This window comes from Lynx rufus, unplaced genomic scaffold (genome assembly GCF_022079265.1).
Source record: "Lynx rufus isolate CCGP_SWC_20201006 ecotype Redwood Valley unplaced genomic scaffold, mLynRuf1.p SCAF_1, whole genome shotgun sequence".
In the NCBI taxonomy this organism is placed as follows: domain Eukaryota; kingdom Metazoa; phylum Chordata; class Mammalia; order Carnivora; family Felidae; genus Lynx; species Lynx rufus.
The window spans coordinates 106,749,485-106,768,944 of record NW_025814823.1 but is presented as its reverse complement, the minus strand read 5'-3'; the positions used below and the strand labels follow the sequence as shown (position 1 = coordinate 106,768,944).

The 19,460-nt window shown below is 36.1% G+C and overlaps 1 protein-coding gene and 1 pseudogene across 1 annotated transcript in view; one reads left to right on the top strand and one right to left on the bottom strand.

Moving 5' to 3' along the window:
• ADAMTS19 (ADAM metallopeptidase with thrombospondin type 1 motif 19) overlaps nt 1-19,460 on the bottom strand; it is a 248,895-nt gene that overhangs the window by 219,812 nt on the left and 9,623 nt on the right. The gene's annotated exons all lie outside the window — the stretch shown is intronic.
• LOC124523489 (uncharacterized) lies at nt 5,164-5,259 on the top strand (annotated as a pseudogene).

Here is a 19,460-nt window from a genome sequence, read left to right as displayed (position 1 = left end):
TGTATTGACAATTTTATATAATTCAACCTATCTAGAACAAACCTTAATTGTAAAGGAAAAAGCAGAAGATGTGGACTGAAAGGCCAAACTCCGTATCTGCTCCATCAGATGGAACCTGTGTCAGCTTAAGCAAGTAATATAACTTCACTGGTTCTTATTTTTCTCATTGTTAGAGAAAAAGTACTGAGATCTGTTGATCATGGCTCCTAAGAAATTAACAATTTAACCTGTAAAAAATTCTCACCAACTGCAATGTTCAAAACAAACACTATGAACTATTCTAAATAATAGTACCAGAGCCCCCCATCACAGAAGATGGACGCTTCCAAGGCATCTGCATAACTCAAAATATGCTTCCTAGAAGATATGAAAACAGTGTCAGGGAATTATAACTGAACTGTCCATCCACCCAGAGCACTATGAGCCAATGGTCCTGAAAAAATCTCATAAAAGATAAAATGGAAGCTTTGAGATCACTGAATTAAAAAAAAAAAAAAAGTAAAGCTTAAGTGCCTTGCAGTTCTGTTTGAAAACTGAAGCTGCCATACGCCAGTAGGTTTGGAAATGGGCTTCTTCACAGTGACTTCATTGAGCGTCCCACCACATGCTACTGAGATAAGATCACCTTGGTTACCAACAGGACCTTATAGACTAACACCTTTCCAATCAGAGAGAGATGAACCCAAGGAACAGTACAGAAAAGAGAATTCAAGATGCACTGTTTCCCCTCCCTTCTGCCACACCACCTTTTCTTTTTATTCTGGTAATAAGTTTTCAGATGAGAAGACCCACCAATTGCTGTAATTAAGCGTATAAATCACACTTGACTTTTCATAATAGGCACTCAATACATGCTAGCCCTTAAATGATAATGACATCAGAATTATTATCTACTGATTTGGGTAGTAAACCAGAACTATGAAATGAAGCTAAACAGTCTCAATTGTAACATTAAGAGCCTGATCTTCACGGACTACTAAGGACTACTACGGAGGCTTTGTAACATTTTTGAATGTATTCTATACTCTGGATTAACTTCCTTCAACGCCACTCATTGATTTAAAGAACACTCATGCCAAACTTGGTTCACTTTTCAGCCTTAGTTGCTGGGCTGATGTCTGGCAGATAAAAATGGGTGTGAGTGTCTGTATAAAGCTTAGCCAGGACAAAGGCAACATTAAGAGTGAAATTGAAGCAACTCTCTTCTATCTTACAAATAACCATTTCCTGTCCATTAAATGAAAGGATATACATGAAAGCACTTCACCCAACTATAAATCTCTATAGAAAGTGAACTATTCCTGTGCTCTACCTTACAGAGTCTCAAGTACTTTATCTCTAGATAATTACGATTTTCAATTCAACATAAAATCCTGGTATATTTCCTTTGCTAGGCCTGTTAAAAGGATCTCTAACAGAAAGTAAATAAAACCAGAGGCCTGAAAATCACACCACCCACACAATACAGACTTACAACATTGCCTCATGCTTTCTTTTGGTCTTGCAATTTATCTGTGACTTATTATTTATTCAACTTATCCAACATGTAGACTTCAAATCCATATATGGGTATGAATCCCTTCAGGTTTGATTCAACAACTACCCAAAGAATACATATGAATTACAGTTTTAACTCAGTATATGTCAGAGTAAATTGCTTTAAAGAGCTAAAGACACATGGTTTAATGAATTACACTCTTAATTAGTAAGAATGCAGACCACCCTTGCAGACAAACTGAGATTAATTATTTCAAACTGAATAAGTTCATCTAGAAAACGTTTGGAATTCAGTACAAGTACCAAGAGAAAGGATAAACGTATTTATTGTTCCACATACATAAAAAGAAGAAAAATGCAAAACTTTAAAATTCAGTTATATTAGTTAATATATATGCTAATTGTATGATACATGTTTATATATCATTATATATATACACACACACACACATACACACACACAAATATATATATGTACATATATATACATATATATGTATATATATATGTATATATGTACATATGTATATATGTATATATATGTATATATATATGTACATATATATATTTGTGTGTGTATGTGTGTGTGTGTACAAATATATATACATATGTACAAATATATATACATATGTACATATATATACATATATATATACATATATATGTATATATATATATATATATATATATGTACATATATATATTACGATCCCTGAATAGAAATCTGTCCATTTACAACTGGATCAAGACACTATGCAAGATGGTGAGCTGGATCTGTCCTATGTTATTATAAACTGTATATATATATACACACACAGTTACTGTAAGACAGACTTTTAGTAAATTTAAAAGCAGACCTCAAAGGCCATAAAATAGAAATACTTAATACTTACCTACTACAGAGTGAGTTTTTAAGCAATTTTATTTATAGAACTTTAAAATGGTAACACTTTAACTTTATTGTTGAAATACACTTTTATTTATATAATAAATAACATCGTACGTTGAAAAAGTACCATCTAGCTTTGTAAGTCCTGACTCAAATTTTTCTCTGCAGGTTGGCAGGGCCCAACTATACCTCTGAAAAAAGAAAACGATCAAGCAGAGGTTGTATAGATATCTAAGAAAGAAGTTGTAGTTGCCTCAACTTTATTCTGATCAGTAATGACTATATGGGAAAGACTATTGCATTCAAGTTGCATGTGTAGTAAGCTAAATAATATTTGGACCTGACAGGGGTGAGCAAGACAATGCTAGAGGCAAAGGAGAAAAGAACTGATATCTTCTTCTTCCTCCTTGCTTCGTTTCCTCCCTCCTCCCTCCCTCCTTCCCTCTCTCTCTCTTTCTCTCTCTCTCTCTCTCTCTCTCTCTCTCTCTCACACACACACACACACACACACACACTCATTTATTGTAAATTGGCATTACATTTTGTGACCCTTCTAGACTCACTTTTTAGTTTGAGTAGGTATTGCACAGCTTCGTTAGGATTTTCCACGTATGGGATCACATTGTCTACAAATAAAGACAATTCTACCTCTTCCTGTTCTATCCACATGTCTTTAATTTTTTAGTTTATTTACTTTTGCTTATAGTACTGGTTAAGATCTCCAGTGCAGTGTTAAAAAGAAGCGGTCAAAATGGGCATTCCTGTGTTATTGCTGATAATATACAGTCTTCTACGTTGAAAAATAATGTCAACCATGGGTTTTGTTCTTTGGGGGTTTTTTTGTAGATGTGCATTAAGTGCTTTTGGTAGGTACAATTTAGTCTTAGCTTGCTGAGCACTTTTACCATAAATTAATGTTGAATTTTGCTAAATTATTTTTCTGCATTTACTGGCATTATTGTATACTTTTTCTCTTTCATTTGTTTCATACAGTGAATGATACTGATAGATATTTTTAAGGTTAAGCTATCCTTGCATTCTTGGGATAAACTCTTTCTGGTCATGACGTATTATTCTTTCATATATTGCTGGCTTTGATCTGTTCATATTTGGTAAGAATTTTACTGTCTATGTTTCTGTTGGATTCCACAGTAGGTTTTTTTCTTTACATCATCTTTATCTGTTTTTGATATTGGATAATGCTGGCCCCATAAAAGTATCAGTAAGCGCTGTGTCCCTTCAAATTACTCGAAATAATCTGTAGTATTTCATCTTTAGATGGTTGATGACATTAACTAATGAAGGCCTTTGGACCTGGAATTTTCTTTGTGGGAAAAATTTTAACTACAAGTTCAATTAAACTATATTTAGGGCCTCACAGAGGTTCTTCACTGTTTTGTTTTTTAATTTTTTTAGTGTTTATTTTTTTTGAGAGAGAGAGAGTCAGAGACAGAGCGTGAGTGGTGGAGGGGACAGAGAAAGAGGGAGACACAGAATCTGAAGCAGGCTCCAGGCTCTAAGCTGTCAGCCCAGAGCCCAACATGGGGCTTGAACTCATGAACTGACAGACCATGACCTGAGCTAAAGTTGGATGCTCAACTGACTGAGCCACCCAGGCAACCTGGTTCTGCATTGTTTTTTAAGTCAGTTTGTTAATACGTATCTTCCAAAGATTTGCCCCTTTCATGTAATGTTGTAAACTTTCTTGACATGAAGTGGTTTATAATATTTCCTTATTATAATTATAATTTTAATTCCAAAGAAACTTTTGTGAGTCTCCCTTTTATTCCTAATATTGATAATTTGCATTTTCTTTTACTTTGATCAATAGCAATTTTATCGTTCTTTCCAGAAATTTTTTCTCCACTTTTTCTGCTTTATTTAACTTCAATGATTTCTGTTCTTAAATATATTATTTCCTTTCTTCTACGAATTTTGGGTTTAATTTGCTCTTCTTTTCCTATCTTATTTCCTGACATGAGTATTTAATGATAGAACTTTTCCCATAAGTACTACCTAGCTGTATCCCATATATTTTGATATGGTATTCTCATTTTCATTCATTTCAAAATATTTTTTAAGTTCCCTTGTGAGTGTTTCTTTGATCTATGCATTATTTGGTAATGTACTGTCTTACTTACAATTTTATACTAATTTTGAGGTATTATTTTGTATCTGATTTCCATTAATTCCACTGCTGCCAGAGAACACATCAATTAAGTTTCCAGTTATTTGAAATTTGCTGAGAAGACTTTAACAGCCTCACTTATGATCTAGCTTGATTACTGTTCTATGTGTATTAAATATAAAATTTTCGCAAGTGCCAGTTAAAAAAAGTGGGTTGTGGCATTTCTTAGTTTTCCCATTTTTAAAAACAAATTTTTCTATTTGTTCTACCAATTACCAAAATGTGAGTAAAGATTAGAAGAAAAAATAACAGTCTGACAATACCAGGAGTTTGTTGCTATGGATGTGGGAAAATACACAGCTGGCAAGAGGAAAAAGTATTATAATCACCATGAAGAACAATTTGATAATATATAATAAACATGAAGATGTGTATCTTCTAAGCCAAAATATTACTGATAGGTACACACTCAAGAGAAATTCTCACACATTTGCACACCAAACTCACGAAAAGATGATCATTATTATAGTGCTTATAACTCCAAAATATAAAAACAAAAGGGGAGGGGGAGGCGAATGAATATTTATCAATTGGAGAATGGATAAACTATACTGCATACAAACTGTACAGTTTAAAGGGTGGACAAGACGTGCTCGCTTCAGCAGCATACACACTAAAATTGCATCAACACAGAGAAGACTGGCCCAAGGCTAACACACAAACTCATGAAGCATTCCAGATTTTTAAAAAATTAAATTAAAAAACTCAAAAATACGATATAAATACGTGTTTTTACGTATTACTACGTATATTAAACACGTATAAGTATGATTATAAAAAGCTAAGTTCTAGAAAGATGTGTGCAGTATCATTCCATTTTTTGCAAATTTTTATAATAGAAAACAATGCTATTATACATTTTTACGGATGCATACCTACTTAATACAATTATTAAAGTATGGATGGAAAATACATATGCAAATTTGAAAACAGTGGTTACATCTGAGGACCTCGAAAAGAAAATGGTTGTGGAAGACTACCATGAGGGGTTCAATACTACGTGAAAAATGTCGAAAGTCTTAGGAAACAATGGCAAAATTTTAACATTCATGAAACCTGTGTATTAGCTGTATTTAATCTCTGTGCTTTTCTGTTCCCTTGAATAGTGTAATTGGAGACTTAGGTGTAGCTTTTTTTTTTTTTTAATTTTTTTTCAACGTTTATTTATTTTTGGGACAGAGAGAGACAGAGCATGAACGGGGGAGGGGCAGAGAGAGAGGGAGACACAGAATCGGAAACAGGCTCCAAGCTCTGAGCCATCAGCCCAGAGCCCGACGCGGGGCTCGAACTCACGGACCACGAGATCGTGACCTGGCTGAAGTCGGACGCTTAACCGACTGCGCCACCCAGGCGCCCCTTAGGTGTAGCTTTTAATGACAAAAAGATTAATGGGCAATGATTATGTGCATGTAAACCACATAAGGTAAGTTAGGGAAAAAAATTAAAAATTCATAAAGTATGCTTTCATATAAAGAGAATGTTAATATTCACTATGGATGAGGATATGAGGAAAAGGGTGCTCTTTTTTTTTTACTCAATTTTACTTTATTTGAATTTATTTTATTTTCTTATTATATGAAATTTATTGTCAAATTAGTTTCCATATGACACCCAGTGCTCATTCCAAAAGATGCCCTCTTCAACGCCCATCACCTCATCAACCTCCCTCTCCCCATCAACCCGCAGTTTGTTCTCAGTTTTTAAGAGTCTCTTACGCTTTGGCTCTCTCCCTCTCTAACCTCTTTTTTTTTCTTCCCCTCCCTCATGGACTTCTGTTAAGTTTCTCAGGATCCACCTAAGAGTGAAAACATGTGGTATCTGTCTTTCTCTGTATGGCTTATTTCACTTAGCATCGCACTCTCCAGTTCCATCTACATTGCTACGGATGGCCATATTTCATTCTTTCTCATTGCCACATAGTACTCCATTGTGTATATAAACCACAATTTCTTTATCCATTCATCAGTTGATGGACATTTAGGCGAAAAGGGTGTTTTTAGGTACAACAGATGACAGTGTAAACTGGTCTAGCATTTTTGGAAGATGATTTAGCAGAACGTATCAACATTTCAATACTGCAAGCCCTGTGTTGCCTCTCTCCTCAAAGATAACATCTCTAGGAATATCTCTGGTAGATATGCTCATATAGGTACACAATGATCTATGTAACCGATTGTGGTATTGTGAAATCATTGTTATTTGTGTCAGTGCAAAAATGGCACCAACATAAAAGCCTGGCAAGCTTTCTTAATGGCCACTAACAGGTGCAATTGCAGCAAGGGCCACCCACAAAGTAGTCCATGCAGAGATCATTCCAGAGAACTTTGCTGTGTATATGTCCAGCTTCATGAAGCGGACTTGATACCACTTCTCTACAACGGTGATTTTCTCAGTGGATGTATTTGTGTCCCCCACTCCAGGGAGGGACATTGCAGAATCTGGCAATGTCTAGACATGTTTGCCTCTCCTGACGGGGCATCTAGGGGGTAGAGGCCAAAGATGCTATTAAGCAACCTACAATGCACAAAACAACCCCCACAACAAGAATCCTACCCAAAATGTCATTAGTGGTGAGGTTGAAAAATCCTGCTCTGGAAGTAATTTATTTGCACGATTCTCTAATCTCAAATACAACCATATAAAATAGGAAGTATTTTTCCTTGTTTTAAATATGAAGCAGAATGTCAGAGGGATTAAATATTTTATCCAAAGTAAAAGATAATAGATGATAGAGCTCTTAACTAAGAAGTTATATTAGCAGTTAAAATAATTGGCCTCTCATATTATGGAATGTTATATAGTTGTTTAAAAAAAGATTTACATACATGGCATAAAATGATCTCAATGCTATAAACTTCAAGAAGAGATTTGTAATGTATATAACTAATAAAATATTACTATCCCAATTGAATAAAAATCTCTTACCATTCAATTAATAAGTAAAAATTTAGAGAAGACATAGACTATGTAATCCCATTTAAATTATATAAGCCAATCTAAGTGTATGAAAATACCATAAATGTTATTTACCTATGGCCCTATGTACACACTCAAAGAAAATCCTAAGAATGGAATTTTCCTGGGACGCTGGATGGCTCAGTCGGTTAAGCATCCAACTTTGGCTCAAGAATGATCTCACCACTCCTGAGTTCGACACTTGCCTTGGGCTCCGTGGGGACAGCTCAGAGCTTGGAACCTGCTTCAGATTCTGTATTTCCCTCTCTCTCTGCCCTCCCGCCCCAAATATAAATAAACATTAAAAAATTAATAAAGGAAGAATGGAATTTTCCTGAAAGGATAATGTTTTTATAAAAACTCATTTAGAAAATCTCAACACAAAAATAACTGATGAAAAATTTGCCAGGGTACACAGCAAATGGTGATGGCATGACCTCCAGAAACGTAATAAAAGGTTGGTAATTAGTGGGAGAGGATGATTAGACAGTACTGGACAATTACAGTGATGTCATGGAGTATCATCAAGAATAGTTCTCCGTTCTCCCAAGTTCTGTTGCAATGTAAACAAGTGTTTAGAGCAGCACTTAACCAAAAATTTGCAAACATATGTACAATATGATGGAATTTTTTTGGATCCCTCGTGCTCTTTGGGAATTAAGAACCTAAAGAGCTACCGGACTCTCGTCATCTGGAGAAAAAAAGGGAACAAAATACTCCACATGTAGTATCTTCCATTCCACGTACAGGGAACAGAAAAGCAAAAAAGGTGAGGGGAAAATTCAAATTGACTCCTAAAAAGGATGTCTGGATGACTGAAGCCTCTTAAATGTTGGATAGAAATCATGAGGTGAGCCGATTTTGCCTCGGTAGAGTTTTTAACTACAAATTCAATTTCTCATTAGAAATAATGCTGTTCAGATTTACTAATCTTTCTTCTGGGAAGAAAAATTTGTATTTTTTTTATGTTTATTTATTTCTTTTGAGAGAGAGAATGAGAACACAAGCTGGGGAGGAGAGAGAGAATCCCAAGCAGGCTCCGTGCTGTCAGCATGGAGACTGATGTGGGGCTCGAACTCACAAACCCTGAGATCGTGACCTGAGCCAAAATTAAGAGTCGAACACTTAACTGACTGAACCACCCAGACGCCTGGAAAAATTTGTGTTTTAATCTTTTTTCCTTGACAAATAGGGGTTTATCAATTATTCTTATTTTTTTAATGCACCGACTTTGATTTGATTAATTTTCCCTCTTACTGTTCCAGTCTTTTCTTCAATGATATCAGCTCTTATTTTTATTTCACCTTATTTCACCTTTAATTTCTTCAAGAATATACCTAGATCATTGATTTGAGATTTTTTTCTATGTACATGATGCAAATATTTCCTCTATGCACCACTTTCACTGCATTCCACAAATCATGATATGTTGTATTCCATTTTCATTCACCTCCCAATAATTTCTAATTTGCGAATTATTCCTTGACCCCTATGTTACCTAAAAGTGTATTGTTTCATTTCCAAATGTTTGAGGATTTTTCAAAGACCTTTCCCTTATTGATTTCTATTTGAGTTTTGTTGGACTAAGAAAACTTACTTTGCATTATTTCACTGCCCTTAACTTCACAGTGAATTACTTTATGGCCAAGAATAAGGTATTACATTGAAATATAGCCTGTGTGCATTGGAAAAATAATGTGTGTTCTGGGGTGGGAGAGTAGAATGTCCCACAACCAAAGACTCCAGAAGAACCTTCTGCACATTTTGAAGCCTCCCTAAATGCACTGCTCCCTCTCTGGTACTTCAGCAAATTCTGGTTTCCTCAGCCTCTCTCAAATCCCAACCTTGTCTCTTTAATGCAGTAAGAATACTGGGCTCTGTTTTTTCCTCTCTCAGGCTGCAAACTGGGACATACACACAGATTGCTCATTGGTTTCTTTTCTCTCAGGGATTACTGCCACACGCTACCCTTTGTCCAATGCCTGAAAAACCATTATTTTACATAGTTTGCCTGATGTTGTAGTTCCCATTTCATGATGGCTGGAAGTCAAAGTTCCAGGCGTTCCAATAAAACTTTTTTATTCCACCTGGGACACCTTTCAAACCAAATATTCTTTGAAAATGACATGCTATTAAACAGAGAACAATGGAGCAGACAACACCTAAGTTAGAAGAGCCTGGAGCTCACCTTCTAGCTTCACACTCCCTTCATTTCCCTTCACTCCAAAACCTGAAACATGGCCATTTCTGAAATGACAGTTCAAAACTTTAGAGTTCTGCACAGCTCACTCTTCAAACCACTTACATGAAGAGTATTAGCTTTCAAATCAGGCAGACCTGGATTTGATTCCAAGCTTGCTTCCTTGACGACCTCAGGGATATTACACAACTTCTTGATCAACAAAATGGGTGTAGTAACACCTTCCTGATAGAATTACTGTAAATATGAATCATGTAACTATTAGACACCTCAAGGTAGAGGGCCCCAAACCCAACTGATTCATAAATTATCATTCTATTTGTAGCTATTGTCACGGTCATTGCCAACTGTCACAAGAGAGATACAGCATTCTGTGTATTCCAAAGAACAAAACCAAGATTATTTCCAAGATATGCCAGGATTTTCCAACTGCATTTTCCAACAATGAAACTGGCAAGTGAAATTAATGAATTCTTTGCTTCCAGGAGTATTTATGGTATTGGACTCTGTCAGGCATATTTTAAAGAAAATCCCTCTACTGTGTGCTAATTTCTTGCTTTAGTTTTTTTAAGAATACTACTATAAGAGAGCAACTAGGAGAAAGGAAAGACAGGTTGCATTAAAAATCAGTAATTTGTGGGGCACCAGAGTGCCTCAGGTGGGTTGAGCGTTTGACTCTTGATATCAGCTCAGATCATGATGCCAGGGTCGTGAGATCAAGCCCTATGTTGGTCTCTGCACTGAGGACAGAGCCTGCTCGAGATTCTCTCTCTCTCCCTTTGCCCCTCTCCCCTGCTCACACACTCTCCCTCTCTAAAAATAATTTTTAAAAAATAATAAAAATAGGGGCACCTGGGTGGCTCAGTTAGTTAAGCATTGCACTTCAGCTCAGGTCATGATCTTGCAGTCCGTGAGTTCGAGCCCCGCATCAGGCTCTGTGTTGACAGCTCAGAGCCTGGAGCCTGTTTCAGATTCTGTGTCTCCCTCTTTCTCTCTCCTCCCCCACTCATGCTCTGTTTCCCTCTTCTCAAAAATAAATAAACATTAAAAAATTTTTTTTAAATAATAAAAATAAAAATCATTTCTACCACATCAAATTCTATTTTTATATCTCCTCCATGTCAATCTCCACCCTATACCTTGGATCAAAGAATTAAAACAATGTGAATGTTACATGCCTCTGATAAATAAAACAGAAGCTACAAAATAATTTCATCACACACACACACACACAAACAAAAAGAGATGTGACTTTGAATTTCACCTCCCAGCCTTACCAGCTGCCTGATGTGCATGATTTACACAATATCCATGAGCTTCAGCATCCTTTTCTATAAAATCACGTGCGAGTATGTATCTCAGTGGGTTTCTATGAAATCAGCCATACCTATGGCAGGATGCTTATGAGTATAGCATATAGTAGTGTTCAGTAAGTACAGCTATGATATACTGGGCCTCAGGTCTTTCTTTCTAAAAACTGATGCAAACAGAATTCTATTCACTGATTTTTCTTGATTGATTTGATAAAAAAAAAAAAAAGACGGAGGCAACACTTGTTTACTGCCCTTGTAGGTAGGATTAGTGGAAAAGTCCAGTACGTCTTCCATTTCTCGCGGATATGTTTCTTATATGCCACTGCCCTAGCACAAAAAGCTATTCACACCTATGCATTTGTTTTAGCAGGTCACTTCTTTTCTAAAAATGTGTACACATACCACAATCAAAAGATTTTGTAGGGGCGCCTGGGTGGCATAGTCAGTTAAGCATCCAACTCTTGATTTTGGTTCAGGTTGTGATCTCAGGGTTCAGTTAGTGAGATTGAGTCCCACACTGGGCTCCTCACTGGAGCGTGCTTGGGATTCTCTCTCCCTTTGCACCTCCCCTGCTTGCACACATGCATGCTCTCTCTTTCTCTCAAAATAAATTAAAAAAAATTTTTGTAAATACAGTTTATAAACTGTAAAGTACTATAAAAACCTATGTTATTATCACAGTAAAAACCATTTACAACACTCTGGTGGTCTTCCATTGTTTTCTCTTCCACTTACATTGTATACTTTTGAAGTCTCCAAGATCAATTTATTATAAAATCCATTTCAGAATTACAGGAGTAGGAGGGTATATAAGCACTGAACAGAACTGAATGTGTATCTTCTGGACGAATAGGTAATGGAAAGAAATGAGAGAAGGATTAAGCAGACAGTTGATTATGCAGTTCCAATATAGAGTCTGATGTATTCTCTTACAAGCCTATGGTGAGTTATTAATAGGTTCAAAACACGTAAGACCATGTGACCACGCACCCAAAAATTGGACACTGTACACTTGTGGAGACTCCACAGCCAAGGGCAAGAGCAGCCAAGTTATTAGAACACTTACTAAAATACTACAACTGAGCTAACTATAGGCAAATACTTTGGAGCTCTCTTAAACCATATTAATGTGCAGCGCTGGACTGTCCCCGGGGATGGTTTAGCATGTTATTCCAAAAGCATTTCAAATAGAAATAACGGGTTTCCACATTCTTAAGCTTAAAACACACTCTAAATATGCACTGGTGGGTTTGCTTCTCCTCTTTCATCTTTCCAGCCACTGACCCCCTTCATGACTCTCCCTCCCTCCAAGGAAGGTTGTGTCAATTCACACAGATTATGTAAACTCTTGACGCCTGACAAGGAGAAAGAACTGAAAATGCAAAATAAGCAATCATGGGAATTAAATTAGTAGACAAACATATTTCTTTAATTTACCATTCTACCAGCTTAAATTTGGACCCAGATTTCAAGTGGTATTTGTAAATATGTCTTGTCCATTTTCCACTGGCCACTCCAAAGCATCTATTCCACCAGAATTCTTGGGCCATCATTGTATTCCTTAAAGCTAAGAGTTAAGGTTTACATGGATGAAAATTTGGTTTAATCCTGATATATAGTCAAATTAAGCAGAGGAAATTTAAGCACATTAAAAAAACACCGTAAAGGGGCGCCTGGGTGGCGCAGTCGGTTAAGCGTCCGACTTCAGCCAGGTCACGATCTCGCGGTCCGTGAGTTCGAGCCCCGCGTCGGGCTCTGGGCTGATGGCTCAGAGCCTGGAGCCTGTTTCCGATTCTGTGTCTCCCTCTCTCTCTGCCCCTCCCCCATTCATGCTCTGTCTCTCTCTGTCCCAAAAATAAATAAACGTTGAAAAAAAAAATTTAAAAAAAAACACCGTAAAGATTTCCTATGTACATCTCCCTACATTATTATTCAACAGCAAAGATTTAAATATAACTATTTGGATATCACTACCTTTTATTTCATGAGCCAGTTTTTCTTCTGGAAAACTGCTGCAACTAGACATTCATAAATGTTCACTTCCTAAAATGACCCCAAGTCCACATTTGCTTTCATATTAAATTTCATCAATTCTAAGATGCTGTCAGTTTTCTGATACACCCCTATGTGACAGCTGCTAAAATGTGAAAAATTATCTATTGGAATTAACTAAATATAGTATTTCTATCTTTTCCTAGGCTTTTTTATATCATTATTAAATTAATGACAAATACATTATCTAAGGGCCTTTATTATCCTAACATTTTCTCACTCATGATTCCTATAGCTGGAAGACATCTGTCTACACTCAGATTATCAGAGAAAGCATACTGCTTTGGTTTTTAATAAAAGGCCGTATACTGGAAATCTTGGCTCTGTTTAAATAAACATACAATATTTTGGATATAAGTTTACATTTAGGGAATAACTCTGAGTGTTTGTGACTGAAACCTACTTCCTGAAAAGGATGGTTTAGATTTTGTAGGTTTGTTTGGATTTATTTGTTTATTTGAACCCTGACCCTAACAACTTTTGTCTTTTTCACAGCAGTGGAATATAGGAAGCAGTCCTGGAGTATGATACCTAGATTCACACCCTACTCGTCCAAAGACATGAACTGTAAAATCTTCTATTTTGTATACCCTACTTGTATAACTCCAAATGACTGGCTTTCCTTGCTCCCATCAATCCTTATTAATTTTAAATATTGTGCACTATAATATGGGCTATCAGTAGCTAATTCTGTTCTTTATCAGTCAACATGGTGTTCAAAAACCTCCCCTAATGATTGTTCTCATAATAATAATTTCCAGATAGCAAAAAAACTTTTGTGTTGTTTAAGATGGAAATGCTCCCCAAATCGATCTTTAAATACAATTCCTATCAAAGATCCAGCAGACTCTACATTGACAAATTACAATCTCATGCTAAAATTTGTATAGAAATGCAAAGGATAGAGAATAGGCAAAACATTTTTTAAAAAGAAATCAAACTTAAAGTTCCCAAATTCAAAACATATTATAAAGTTACATAAATCAAGACTGTATGGTATTGACATAAGAATAAATATTGATAGAGAGAAAGAGAGAGAGAGATAAGGATAAACATATATATAACAAACAGTATTAACAATTCAAATGTAAACTTGCATTTATGGTTGACTTTTGACAAAATTTCCTATGGCATTTCATGAGAAAAGAATAATCTTTCCAGTAAATGGTGTGGAGAGAAAATTGGATATATACACGCAAAGAGATTAATTTGAACCCCTGACCTCACACCATACAGAAAAACTAACTCAAAGTAAGTCACAGACCTAAATATGAAAACCAAAAGTATGGAAGAACACCTAAGCAAGCTATGGGAGAAAGACTAGGCAACTTTGAGTTAGACACAGAGTTATTAGACACCAAAGCCAAAGTACATTTGATGAAGAAAAAAATGATACTGGATTTTTTTTTCAAAATGTATAAAGATTAGCTTTAGAAGACACCATTAAAAAACTGATCAGAAACACACAGACTGGAAGAAAACATTAGCAAATCATATGTCTGACAAAAGATTTATACCCAAGTATATAAAGAACTCTTAAAACCAAATACTAGAAAGATTTTTTAAAAATCTAATTTAAAATACTCAAAAGATCAGAGTAAACATTTCACCAAAGATGATTTATGAATGGCTACGGGACAGCACATGAAAAGATACTCAACATTGGCACCAGATAAATGCAAATCAAAACCACAAAAAGATCCCACTGTGGAGCCACATGATTAGTTATAATCATAAACAGACAATAATAAGTGTTGTTAAGGATGTGGAGAAACTGGAATCCTAATACATTGCTGATGGGAATGCAAAGTGATGCAATACTTTCTAAAAGAATTTGCCCAGTTCCAAAAATATTAAATGTAAATTTACCATATGACCTAGCAATTCCACTCCTAGATGTCTATCTTTGGGAATGAATATATATATATGCACACACACACACACACATATATATATATATATGTATATATATGTGTGTATATATATATATATCTACACAATGACTGTTCATATTAACTATTATTCATAATAGTGAAAGAGTGGAAACAATCCAAATGTCCACAACTTATGAACGGATAAACAAAATGCGGTGTTATATCAACAATGGCTTATTATTCAGCAAGAAAAAAAAATGAACTACTGATTCATGAGACCACACAGATAAGCTTCACAAACATTACACAAAGTTTAATAAGTTAGACATGAGACTGAATTTTATATGTTTTCATGTATATGAAATTAAAGGCAATGTATTGAAACAGAAATTAGATTAGTGGTTGCCTGAGACTGGGGGTAGGAACAGAGTGACCACAAATGTGTAGGAGTGAAAGGGGTGATGGAAATGTTCTAAAACTGGAGAGCAGTGATGGCTGCACAATTCTGTGAATGTACTTGAAGTCACTGCATTGTACATTTGAATGAATTTTAGGGTCTATAAGTCATACCAGAAAAAAGATAATAGAAAAAAACATTCACAATGTCCTTTATGTTACATTACATATAAGGATTTACCCTAGAAAAATCAGCTTGGCACATTCATGAATCTATCTCACTAATGACAAACAATTAGATTGTACTTAGAAAAATTCTTATATAGGAACTTCCAACCTAGACACTGATTGTAGGTGCCTGGGTAGCTCATTCGGTTAAGTGCCCTGCTCTTAATTTTGGCTCAGGTTACAATCTCACAGATTTGTGGGATGGATCCCCTCATCACAATTTGCACTGACAGCATGGAGTCTGCTTGGGATTCTCTCTCTCCCTCTCTGTCTCTCCTCGACTTGCGTGTGCATGCATGTGCTCTCTCTCAAATAAATTTTAAAGAAAGATACCAATTCAATACTTTTTAAAACATTACTAATTAGAACCACATATTTTGAACTGACAAAATTCTAATTGGATGGAGATCTACAGAGACACAGGAAGTATCTACATTAGTAGACAAAACAGGACACTAAATTCAATTTATTAACAGATATCTCCACAGTGAATCACTCAGACATTATACTTTGTTAGTTATATTTATGCATAACTGTTAGTTCCATAATAAATGGCTCAAACTTTCTATTTTCTTATTATAAAATATTGAAACGCTATTTATTGTATCTGCAAGCATACAACCAGAGTCAGCAAACAACACAAAGACCCTATGCTAATTATATAGGTAAGTTCCTCGCTCAATAACTGACCTGCCTGTCTATGAACTGGGCACACTAAAATATTTGCTGATAATATAATACTTTTATCATGAAAATGTAGCTATCACATGTTACTTATATACATTCGAAGCCAAGTAATAAGGAAAATACACCATTTGCACCTATCAGATTAGTTGACACAATTATCTGCCTGGCCATTCCTCTTAACAGGTTAATGTGTTTTGACTGCAAATTCTAATGAGTTTTACAGTACTCTTGACATCCCAGTTCATAGAATGTGAACAAGTAGATAAGACTTGTCATTTTAGGGGCGCCTGGGTGGCGCAGTCGGTTAAGCGTCCGACTTCAGCCAGGTCACGATCTCGCGGTCCGCGAGTTCGAGCCCCGCGTCGGGCTCTGGGCTGATGGCTCAGAGCCTGGAGCCTGTTTCCGATTCTGTGTCTCCCTCTCTCTCTGCCCCTCCCCCGTTCATGCTCTGTCTCTCTCTGTCCCAAAAATAAATAAACGTTGAAAAAAAAATTAAAAAAAAAAAAAAAGACTTGTCATTTTATTTCTGCCATTTGAGATAGCTTACCCTTTGATCCTTACACATCTCCAAGGTCCTCTTAACCTGACCACACTACATTGCGATTCTAGGGTAGGTAACCTCACAAAAAGTTTATAATTTTCTCAATGATTTTCTAATATTCCTCTACAATGAGCCTCAGCCTTCACGTATCCACATCTAAACTTGCTGCCAAGGGAGGCCCCTTTCAGTATGAAGGAATGTTTCTTCCTTCGTTGCTGATAAACTTTATTTCATTACAATAAGTATTGTAAAACATGTGGGGTAAGTGTCCTGCTAGATTACCCAGAAAACTGTTGATGACAGTTTGTAGTAATTTAGCCTTTGTTGACTTCCAAATTCTGGAATGGGAAACAGGTTTCAGGTTCTGTATACTTTTTCACCTAAAGAGCAGGAAAACATTCATCCTGGCATAAAGGTCCCATTATACCCCCTCCCAACTAGTTCACATTTATAGCTTGTTTAATAACGATTTGAAATCCATAAAATCCTTTCCAGCTCAATGGCATCTGAGTGGGTTCCTAGGAGGATATTAAAGGGAAGGACAGAAGGTATCCAAGTTCACTATAAGAGCTACCAAAGAGTATTAAAATTCATTCAAGACACCTAGGGTGTAAAGTTTGGTGGATGTAAATCTAGTCATTAAAGATCCTGAGTGCTGGAGTTTTCAAAGCACTTAAAATTCGAATGGCTGCCCTCAAATACTAGCTTGCACAAGAATTACCTTGGATTCTTTTAAAATGCATTTCTTGAGTTTGAGGCCCAGTATGGGATTCTGATATAAATGGAGAATTCCCAACTCCCTCAGTCTCACTCCCACTACCATGATTTTGATAAAGCTGTCTGCACACCAGGCTTTAAGAAAGAGAGCACCGAGAAGGGTGAGCAAAGAGCCAGTGACGTAGGCTCACTGCAGTAAGTGGTTATGTATTTTATTCTATTATATTTTAGTTTAGTTTAGTTATTTATTAGTAGTCATGTATTTTAAACGAAGCCAGGCAGAAGTAAGGGGAAAGAAAGAAAGAAAGAAAGAAAGAAAGAAAGAAAGAAAGAAAAAAAGAAATCCTGGGGCAAAACATCTTTATGTGCTTGTGAAGAAAAAACAAATGCTGAGGTTTTTTGGTTTTTTTTGTTGTTTTTTTTTTTTTTTTTTTTTTTTACTGGAAAGCAACAGGAAAGTAGAAGATGTTAAATAATGCCAAAACTGGCCTGGGCTCATCAGCTCCATTCCCTCCCTGCTCCTCTGAATGAAAGCCTAAACAGTTAATAATTTATTACAGATATGTGCACATTAATTATGAAATGAAATGGAGTTTCTCTTGTTGGAAAAGTCAAGTACAAAACTCTCTAACCCCCGAGGGCCATCTCAACACTGTCATGCAATAATTCTGCACAAATATCTGGGTAGCATTAAAATGGCTTAGTTCCCATTTTCTCACTTCTCTCAGTCTAGGGCTTGGCACGAGAATAAAGATGAGATGGAGACAAGATGATGTGCTGGCCATGGCTGCACCCTAAATGCACTCTGAAGCAAGTTATGGTCCTCGCTTAGCTAAGGGAATCTCAAAATTTCCTTTCAGGAAACCCCCCAAATCATAATCCAAGAGGGACTACTGGTTTGTCCCACTGCCTCAAAATAGGTCAAGATCACTTTCCTAACTTAAAGGTAATTCCTGTCAATCAGGAACTTGGAACTCCTCTCATTATTCTTTACTTGGTAAACAGAAACCCATAAAACCATCCAGGGTAAAAATGTAATTGCAAGTAAGCAGAAACACTCAATTGAATTGTGCATGAGCTCAATAAAAATGTGCTGATTTAGGGTTGCATAAAAATAGCTAAAGGCTCCCGTAAAGAACTTCCTGAATTTAAAAAAGTATATCATAGGTCAGCTAATAAATTTCAAATAAATACATAATATTAGTATTTAAGAAGCAAATATTATTTTTTTTTAATTTTTTTTTAACGTTTATTTATTTTTGAGACAGAGAGAGACAAAGCATGAACGGGGGAGGGTCAGAGAGAGGGAGACACAGAATCCGAAACAGGCTCCAGGCTCTGAGCTGTCAGCACAGAGCCCGACGCGGGGCTCGAACTCACGGACCGCGAGATCATGACCTGGGCCGAAGTTGGCCGCTTAACCGACTGAGCCACCCAGGCGCCCCAGAAGCAAATATTATTAAGCAAAATTTCTTCTCATAAAATTGGTCCATGCCTGACTTCTCTCCAGATATTAAGACATACATTAATACGGGATTAAAGAATTTATTGACCTTTAATGTACAATGTCAATGCATCAGTGTGATGATTCTTATTAGAATTTTATCGGAATTCACTGTATCGTTTCCTTAAATAAGAATGGAGCATCTGCACACTCTACACACGGAAACTTCTCTCATCCATCACCACTGGCAGAACCATCATCATCCACGCCATTCTGAATTGTGAACCAGAGACCACACAGAATGCCTTAAAGAGATGTGTTCTTCAAGTTAATAAAGACACTGAACACTTCCTAAATCAGAGAATTGTGATGGACCCAGGGAAGTCAAGAAGTTGAGGCAGAGAAACAGCTCCTTTAAGACTGTGAATACATTGAAGAAAGGAATTATTTCTTTTCTCTTTATGGTCTCTTTTGGCATT